A 9,937-nucleotide genomic window follows, 5' to 3' on the forward strand; every position below is an offset into this window, starting at 1 on the left:
TATCTTTATTTGATTCCTTGCTCTTCAAGTTGATATTTTGTGCATTATTTGTTGCTTGATTCTAAAGTCCAATAGAATTGTGGGTTTCTATATGACATTCTTGTCTATTGGATTGCAGCCCATTGGTCAGATCTTTTCAACTCTTAACTTTTTATTTTGTGCTTAGGATTAGCCTCTTCATCTCCTCCCCACTTCTTTAATTTCAAAATTTCTCCCTCCTTTAAAAAATCTTCTTTGCTTGTGTTTTGTTGATTTTTAAACTTTGACCACTTATGCAAATAAGAAACTTTGGCCTTATGCCATTGCATTTTCAAACTAATTTTCTTAATCAAACTTGTAAATAAACTTAACTATAATTGACTTAAAATTTCAAAAGCCAAAAATAACTAACTCACTTAAACCTTTTTTTAGGCCTTTGTGCCTTTCAATTTTAATCTTTGTTAAAAGCAATGCACTCACTTTGAATTTGATACCACGAACTACGAGGTTTTGATCCCTCATTTTTATGTTGGTACGTAGGCATCAGTTCGAAGGTCTTGTCAAACACAAAAATATAATTAATGAATTCTTTTCTCATCCCCCCACTCTATTTGTTTGCAAACATCATTTGTAAAAAAACACATATGCACACAAAAAAGGGCTCCCTAGGAGTACCTAGGACGCGTTGGGTGCTAACACCTTCCATCTGTGTAACCAACCCCCTTACCTGTAATATCTGGCATTTTAGTAGTTTTAATTTGAAAACTTCTTATCTTTGGGTTTTGTTCGTACTTTTCCCTTTTCCCTTGGAAACAATAAAAGCGCGACAGCGACTCTTGTTTATTTGATGTCTAGCTTATCCATGGCTTGATGATCATGAATTTACCGCTACAGACAAGCTGATCAACAATCTTCTTCTAAGCATCGGAAGGTTGAGGCATACTAGAGGAAGATGGCCCCTCTGGCTCCCTCCGTCTCTTCACTGCTTGGTCTTCAAGAAGCTCAATAAGTGCATCCTTGTCCTTTGACTCAAGCTGCAACTCCTCATGCTTTTGATAACACGAAATTATATCACATTTTAAGACTTAATTCAATTAGATTATATTATCATTCACTTTAGTTTATCTCATTTTATCAGATATTATGCAGTATTTCCTTGCTATTTATGTCAGGTATCCATTTTGAAGCAAAAGTGAAAAAGGGAAGAAAAGGAGGTGCAAAAAGGAGAGAAAAGGGACCAAATGCCAAAGCCCAGCCCAAAGCGCACAAGTCACCAACGTTGTGCCTGTGACGGACGTCACAGGGTGCGTGACGAGCGTCACGCAAAACAGCCTTGTGACGGACGTCACACATAGTGTGACGGGCGTCACACAATTCCACTACCTTTTTGGCGCAAGTAACGCCCTCAGAAAGACTGGAAGAAGAACGTTGAGAAGTTGGTCTCCTATATCCACGCCGTGCATGTAGCCACGTTGAAGAATGGGAGAAACGGAAAGCAGTTGCCAACACTATTATAAATAGCCATCTCAAAAACCTAAAGGTCTCTCGGTTTTTCCACGCTCATATTGCCGAAGCTCTGCCAAATTTTCTTTTCACGCTTTTGCTTATTTTTCTTTTCCAGCATTGTTTATTTTATTTATTTCTTTTGCAAGCTTTACATTCTTTTTCCCTTGCAAATTTACCTTTCCCATTTTAGCTTTTAGATATTTTTCGCATAATAGTTTCTACACCGGAAACTATTGTGCAACTTTATACCGGATTTAACCTTACGTTATATTCCAGTTTTATTTCCTTGATTTAATTTACTGTTTAATTGAAGAATCCAAGAACAAATCCTACCGGCTTGTGGTGGAGTGTTCAAGACTATTGTATTACGCATTCAGGTTCTTTAATCATTATTTAATATTTTGTTTTATTATTTATCTATACTATCTGCCTGGAATGAGTCTGTTTATGCATGATATAAATTCTTATTTATTTAGCATGTCTGGCTAATTTGCTCAGGTATCGGTATGTAAAGTAAGCAGAATAAGGGATCAAGACTGAGTCGGTCTATCTAAACTTAAAATCAAAATCAATCTTTTTACGGTCTCAACTTACAGGTTTAATAACAAGATTTTTTACAAAAGTAAAAGACATAAAGAAGTTAAAACCAATAGAGCGAGAGTTTGAGATTTTAACTGGACAGTGTAAGTTAGGCATTAATTCTAGATCAGGGCGAGAGCAAGTTTTAGAGTTAATTAAATTCTGACCTTTTCCAAAAAGTATTTTTAAAGATTGAATGTGAGGACGAGAGTTAAGCATTTGGATTTGATTATATAACCTAAGTCAACAGAGCGAGAGTTTGAGATAAGGGTGTTTAAAACGGTCAGTATTTTCTTAAAAGGAGTTTCTGCAACTTTATTGTTTTCAAAATATGATTTTTGACTTAATTATAAGTGACAGCTACATTAATATAAAATCATGGTTTATTCAACAGAGCGAGAGTTTGAGATAAAACCTTTAACCAATAAAGTTAACCGAAACGATTCATTTTAAAACCAAGAAACCGACAAAGACTTGACTCCCTAGTTTTGACGAACTACATACCGATATCCGTTTTATTAATATTTAATCTAGATCTTAGTTTAGCTCTTAGTTTTTCCCCAAACAATCAAACATTTTCACCTTAGATTTACGTAGTAACCTTAGATAACGGTATATCGATTCATAAGTCCCTGTGGGATCGATATCTTTTAAAACTACGCGATAGAACTGTGCACTTGCAGTTTGTATCCCATTCTCGACTCACACAGTGGAGCGATCAAGTTTTTGGCGCCGTTGCCGGGGACTTCTATTTAATCGATATCGTAACTCTTCCGTTACGCTGTAGAGACTAAGGTTTTTTTTTCTTCTATTCTTTCTTTCGTTGATTTGTATGCCACGCACTCGCTCTCAAGGCGAGCCACTCTATTTACGAATCAACGATATCGAACTATATCTCCGAGTCTTACGACGAATTCGGGAATATCGTGCTGAAAACAATCTCCCTCCTATAGACCTTCCTGATCTCAAAGATCTTCCTTCTTTAACCGAGATGGCAGAACCAGCTCGTGCTCTTAGAGATTACGCCGCTCCATCGCAAGATGAACCACATTCAAGTATTGCTCCGCCCGCAATCGAAGCAAACAACTTTGAACTTAAACCTTCGCTGTTGCAAGCTGTGCAACAGAACCAATTCTCTGGAAATCTTACCGAAGATCCAAACCTTCATTTATCCGTATTTGTCCAATACGCTGATACTGTTAAAGCTAATGGTGTCACTTCAGAGGCAATTCGACTTCGTCTTTTTCCTTTCTCATTAAGAGATAGCGCTAGAAGATGGCTTCAATCACTTCCTTCCAACTCAGTCACCACATGGAACGAGTTGAAGAAAGTTTTTCTTGCCCGATATTTTCCGCCAAGCAAAACAGCTATGTTAAGAGCCCAGATAAACGGATTTAAACAAAAGACAACGAGTCTCTTTTCGAAGCATGGGAAAGATACAAAGACATGATGAGACTTTGCCCACACCATGGTTTGGAAGACTGGTTAGTAATTCACACATTTTATAATGGTCTCTTATACAATACAAGGTTAACAATAGACGCCGCTGCAGGTGGTGCACTAATGAACAAACCTTATGCTGATGCTTACCAGCTTATCGAGAGCATGGCCCAAAACCACTATCAGTGGGGAACCGAACGAACAACGGTGGAAAAACCTCAACCGAAAACTGGCATGTACGAGATAAGTAACCTTGATCACGTTAATGCAAAAGTGGATGCTTTGGTCCAGAAAATTGAAAGTTTAAATGTATCACCTCCAGCCGCCGTGGTTGCTATAACTCAGAATTGCGAGGTCTGTGGAATCCAAGGCCACACTCCTGCGGAATGTCAACTCTTGACTGGAATCCAAGCAGAGCAAGTAAACTATACTCAAGGAAGCCCCTATTCGAATACCTATAACCCAAATTGGAAGAACCATCCAAACTTTTCATATAAGAGTAATAATGCTTTATACGCACCTGGACAGTCTCCAAATCAAGCCCCATCTATACCTCCGGGATATCAGAAATCCAATTCTAACAATAATACCCCTAGAAAATCCAACTTGGAAATCATGATGGAAAACTTTATAGCTTCCCAACAACAAACCAATAAAGATTTCTTAAACCAGAACATACACACTGGCGAACAACTTAAACAACTAGCAAGCAAAGTAGATGCCTTGGCTACCCATAACAAAATGCTGGAAACGCAAATATCTCAGGTAGCTCAACAACAAGCACCTACTGCTGCACCAACTGGTACATTCCCTGGACAGCCCCAACCTAATCCGAGAAGCCAAGCTCATGCAATTATATTAAGAAGTGGAACGGAAGTGGAAGGACCGTCTGACCCAAGGATAGAAAACCAAAACCCTAAGAAATCAACTGAGGAAAGTGAACCTAAGGAAAAGGAAGAGAGTAATAAGGAAACCCTAGAAAAGAAGGAACCTTATGTACCTCCACCACCTTACAAACCACCTATACCCTACCCTCAAAGGCTTGTTAAAACCAAAGATGTAGGCCAATTTAGAAAATTTGTTGATCTCCTTAAACAATTAAACGTTACAATTCCGTTTACCGAAGCTATTACGCAGATGCCCTCATATGCTAAATTCTTAAAAGAAATTCTTTCTAATAAGAGGAAACTTGAGGATAGCGAAACCGTTACACTCCCTGCCGAATGTAGCGCTATAATCCAAAACATGCCCCCTAAACTCAAGGATCCGGGTAGTTTCTCTATACCCTGTCACATAGGAAAGTTTGTCATAGACAAAGCCTTATGCGATTTAGGAGCCGGAATTAGCGTTATGCCTTTATCCATATGTAAGAAACTGGAAATGGGAGAATTAAGACCGACCAAAATGTCTGTGCAATTAGCAGATCGTTCCATCAAATATCCTGTAGGAATCCTTGAAAACGTTCCCGTACGCATAGGTCAGTTTTACATTCCCACTGACTTCACAATTATGGACATTAGAGAAGATGATACTACACCTATTATACTAGGAAGACCATTCTTAGCAACTGCCGGTGCAATCATAGACGTAAAACGAGGACGACTCACCTTCGAAGTAGGTGAAGAGAAAATTGAATTCATTCTTTCCCAAATCTTGAAAGCACCTGCAATAGAAGATACATGTTACTTCATGGATATCATCGATGAATGCATAAAAGAAGCAGAGTCAGGAGAAGATAAATCATCAGACTATCTTTTAGAGGACAAATCTAAACAATGCCTAGCAATAACACCGGACCCTACGCAGTGTCTTAACAAACCAACCCCTGATTTGAAAACACTTCCCAAAAATCTGAGATACGAATTCCTAGACTTAGAACTTGAACGACCTGTGATAGTTAATGCCGATCTAGGAAGACTCGAAACAGAGAAACTCCTACATATCTTAAGAAAATACCCAACCGCACTAGGATACCACATAACCGATCTTAAAGGAATAAGCCCTTCTATTTGTATGCACCGCATAATGTTAGAAGAAGACTGTAAAACCTCTAAGGAACACCAGAGAAGACTAAATCCGATCCTAAGTGAGGTAGTAAAGAAAGAAATAACCAAGTTATTGGAAGCAGGTATTATATATCCTATATCTGATAGCAAATGGGTTAGTCCTGTACACGTTGTACCAAAGAAAGGAGGCATAACCGTTATTGAAAACGAAAAAGGAGAAACTATAACTAAACGAATCGAATCGGGATGGAGAATGTGCATTGATTATAGGAAACTAAACAAAGCAACCCGAAAAGATCATTTCCCTTTACCATTCATTGACCAAATGTTAGAACGATTAGCTAAACATTCACATTTCTGTTATCTAGACGGTTATTCAGGCTTCTTTCAAATACCAATTCACCCTGATGACCAAGAAAAGACAACATTCACATGCCCTTTGGTACCTTCGCTTATAGACGAATGTCGTTTGGTCTGTGTAATGCCCCTGCAACTTTTCAAAGATGCATGATGGCAATATTCGCCGACTTTCTCGAAAACATCATGGAAGTATTTATGGATGACTTTTCTGTATACGGACAAAGTTTCGAAGAATGCCTTGAAAACCTAGAAAGAGTTCTTGAGCGATGTGTAAAAGTAAACTTAGTACTTAATTGGGAAAAGTGCCACTTTATGGTACAAGAAGGAATTGTTTTAGGACACATCATCTCGAACAGAGGAATTGAAGTAGACAAAGCCAAAATAGAGGTAATCGAAAATCTTCAACCCCCAACAACCGTGAGAGAAGTACGAAGCTTTTTAGGACACGCCGGTTTTTACCGACGATTCATCAAAGACTTCTCTAAGATAACTAAACCCTTAACCGGACTGTTGATGAAAGATGCTGAATTCATATTCGACGATAACTGTTTAAAAGCATTTCAAACTCTCAAACAAGCATTGATCTCCGCACCCATTATGCAGACACCAGACTGGAATGAACCATTCAAAATAATGTGCGATGCCAGTGATTATGCTGTAGGTGCTGTTCTAGGACAAAGAAAGGATAAAAAGCTCCACGTTATATATTACGCTAGCAGAACCCTGGATGAAGCACAGATGAATTATGCCACAACCGAGAAAGAACTCCTAGCAGTGGTATTTGCGCTAGATAAATTTCGTTCTTACTTGGTAGGAGCCAAAATAATAGTTTACACCGATCACGCTGCTATCAGGTACCTTTTAACAAAAAAGGATGCTAAACCTAGACTCCTAAGATGGATCTTGTTACTACAAGAATTCGACTTAGAAATCAAGGACAAGAAAGGAACTGACAACGTAGTAGCAGACCACCTCTCTAGACTTGAGAACCTTGAACCGGAAAGAACATCCATTAATGATGATTTCTCGTATGACAAACTTATAGCTACTTTGGAAGAGAACAACTCCGACATACAAGTAGAAACCACCTTAGCTATATCTGTCACACCATGGTACGCTGATCTAGTCAATTATTTAGCTGCCGGAATAGTTCCACCTACTTTATCTTACCAGCAGAAGAAACGATTCTTCCACGACATAAAACACTATTACTGGGATGATCCCTTACTTTTCAAAAGAGGCCCCGATGGTATTTTCCGTCGATGTATACCCGAAGAAGAGGTAGAAAATATAATCCAACACTGTCACTCCGCTCCTTATGGTGGACACACAAGTACATCCAAGACCTGCTCTAAAATCCTACAAGCTGGCTTTTATTGGCCAACTATTTGGAAGGACGTGCATACGGCTATTAAGGAGTGTGACAGATGTCAACGCACGGGAAACATATCTAGACGTGACGAGATGCCACAAAAAGGTATTTTGGAAGTAGAGATTTTTGACGTGTGGGGGATAGACTTCATGGGACCTTTCCCATCCTCTTTCGGTAACAAATACATACTTGTGGCAGTTGACTACGTATCAAAGTGGATCGAAGCTATAGCTTCTCCAACAAATGACACCCGAGTAGTAACTAGACTCTTTAAAAATATAATATTTCCGAGATTTGGCATCCCAAGAATTGTAGTCAGTGATGGTGGATCGCACTTTATATCCAAGGTACTCGAAAAACTACTACTTAAATATGGAGTGAGACATAGGATAGCAACACCTTACCACCCTCAAACCAGTGGACAAGTGGAAGTGTCTAACAGAGAAATCAAGCAAATTCTAGAAAAAACGGTCGCCACTTCAAGGAAAGATTGGTCATTGAAATTACCAGAAGCTTTGTGGGAATACCGAACTGCTTATAAAACCCCCATAGGGACGACCCCATTTAAGCTCATTTATGGAAAATCCTGTCACCTCCCGGTAGAATTAGAACATAAAGCCTATTGGGCTATTAGAAATTTAAATTTGAATTATAAAGCCGCCGGTGAAAAGAGAATCCTTGACATAAACGAATTAGAGGAACTCAGAAGAGACGCCTATGAAAATGCCAAAATCTATAAAGAAAGAACAAAACAATGGCATGACAAGCGTATATCAAGGAAAATCTTCAAGCAAGGCGACGCAGTACTTTTATTTAACTCTAGACTAAAGTTATTCCCGGGAAAACTACGATCCAGATGGTCAGGACCTTTTCATATCACTAAAATCTTTCCCAGTGGAGCAGTAGAAATAAAAGGACAATCTACAGAACCGTTCACCGTAAACGGGCAACGTCTGAAACATTATCACTATGCGGAAACCAACGAGGATTCGCAAATTCTACACTTAGACGAAACGCCCCCAGGACTCATAGACTATATTTAACAGTTTCTTTGTCGAGCTTGCGACATTTAAACAAAGCGCTTAGTGGGAGACAACCCACAAATTAATTTGTTATTTTATTATTCTATTATTATCATTTCCCTATTTCTTTCTTAATTATTCTTTTAATTTCTGTTTAGTATTCATTCTTGATTTATTTAAAAAGAAAAAAAAAATTTATAATAATATTTTTTTTCCTTCTTTCGGCATTTGGCCAAATCCTGACTTAAACTCATGTTTTCTTTTCTCTAGCTAACACTAACTAGATGGGACATTTTGATCGTATGGGTATCAAGTTCAGAGGAAGGGCTCAGAAGCAATAGTTTGAAGAATTAGCCGCTAGAGAGATGCTACCTAGTTTATATGCTGATGAATGGGCTATGACTGCCCTTAGACTGAGGCAGAGTGTCCTGTATCTGCTGAATCAGATAGGATGGGAGACATCCTCTATCCTGAGACATTTCACCACCTACCGGAGACTCACACTAGAATTCCTTAGTTCATTAATCTATCTACCCAGCCATGGAAAAGGAATTAGCAGAGGTTTTATCCAGTTCAGAATGTTCAATATGGAGTTCCAATTTAATATTAGAGACTTTACCAACCTTTTGGGTTTTCCTACCTCCTTTGATACATTCACTGTAAGCCAGGAAGAACTTTTTGAATATAGAGAGCTTGAACACTTTTGGGGTAAGCTGACTGGAAATGATGAGCCCGAAGAACATGAGTTTCTCTCTGGAAGCATACACAACCCAGCCTTCCGCTATTTCCATAAGATCCTGACACACACTTTATTTGGGAAGAAGCCAAATAGTACTTCAGTTTCACGTGATGAACTCTTCATCATATTTTGTGCTTCCCAGAACCGTCCAGTAAACGGTGCTACTTTTATGTTAGCTAATTTGGACCACCTTATCCAGGATGAGCGAGCACCCATTAGAATAGGCGGTTTGATAACCATGATAGGTAATGCTATTGGATTGCGTCAGCCTATGCTTGACCTGAACCCTTTTTGCGGCATTACTACTATGAGTATACCTTTCCTCTTCAACACTATGTTCATAGCAAACTTAGGGTCTGATGAGTTTGAGCTTATTATTGATAACCAAGTTCTCTGCCTATTCACCATGCCCGATCCTAGGACTAGTGTTCATAACCAAAGGAACTGGCTCTATAACCTGAATGAAACCCCAACTCCTGCTGGATCCACCGAATCCATCCAGGACTATGAGATTTGTGATGACTATGAGCACTATGTTGACCATATCTCTCATGCTGAATCTGACCCTCAGACACCTTCCGGCTACTATGATATTGATCCTCCTCCTCAGCCTGTCCAGACCGAAGAATCAACCATGCCTGATCTCCGACATCATATGCCAGGAACAGATATTAAAACCGTCATTGAAGCCTTGATGTCAGAACATCACGCCCTCAGGGAAGATTTCCACAACTTGAGGCATGAAGTCCTAGAATACATGAGCAGCACGGCAAGTCAGTTACGTATGTTGCGGCATCGTGTTAACTCTTTTGCTCCTCCGGCCAGAGATCCGAAGATAGATGGAATTTAGTTATTTCTTTCTAAGTTATTTAGTTTTAGGCTAGATTTTTCATTAATGTTATTTGAATTCATGATTCGCATTTATTTTCCTTTC

General features: G+C 38.9%; 1 pseudogene; it reads right to left on the minus strand.

Moving 5' to 3' along the window:
- Positions 1-3,440: 3,440 nt before the first annotated feature.
- On the minus strand, positions 3,441-3,539 carry LOC127124584 (uncharacterized; annotated as a pseudogene).
- Between the last annotated feature and the right edge of the window lie 6,398 nt (positions 3,540-9,937).

This window comes from Lathyrus oleraceus, chromosome 2, assembly GCF_024323335.1.
Source record: "Lathyrus oleraceus cultivar Zhongwan6 chromosome 2, CAAS_Psat_ZW6_1.0, whole genome shotgun sequence".
NCBI classification, from domain to species: Eukaryota; Viridiplantae; Streptophyta; class Magnoliopsida; order Fabales; family Fabaceae; genus Lathyrus; species Lathyrus oleraceus.